The sequence below is a fragment of the Macrotis lagotis genome, chromosome 1 (assembly GCF_037893015.1).
Source record: "Macrotis lagotis isolate mMagLag1 chromosome 1, bilby.v1.9.chrom.fasta, whole genome shotgun sequence".
Classification (NCBI taxonomy): Eukaryota; Metazoa; Chordata; class Mammalia; order Peramelemorphia; family Peramelidae; genus Macrotis; species Macrotis lagotis.
In genome coordinates, this window is record NC_133658.1 from 62,667,834 (window position 1) to 62,668,394 (window position 561).

Genomic DNA, 561 nt, shown 5'->3' on the forward strand with positions numbered 1-561 from the left:
CCTTCACCACCTGTTCCTCCTTCCGCCCAAGGTGAGAACGGCTTCCTGCTCTCCACCCTCAGCTGTGACAGCCCCATGGGAGTGTGGGTTCCCTGGGGTTCCCATTCAACCCTCCCCTACCACAACTGTTGTAGAGGAAAAAAACAAAATCTATTCTAAAAGTCTGGTTCAAATCCTCCCTCTGCTAATTATGAATTATGTAACCATTCTAGGATTTAGGGTGTTTTTTTTTTTGTTTGTTTTTTTTTTTAGTTTTTGCAAGGCAGTGGGGATTAAGTGGCTTGCCCAAGGTCACACAGCTAGGTAATTATTAAATGTCTGAGGTTGGATTTGAACCCAGGTACTCCTGACTCCAGGGCCGGTGCTCTATCCACTGCACCACCTAGCCGCCCCTAGGATTTAGTTTTCTTATCTGTAAAATGTGTGGGTTGGACTAGTTAATGTAGGGCCCGTGAACTTGATTAAATTCATATTTTGACAAAATGCATTTTATTCTATACATTTAAAAACATTATTTGGACAAGGGATCCAACAGCTTCAACAAGACTACCAAAGGGGTCT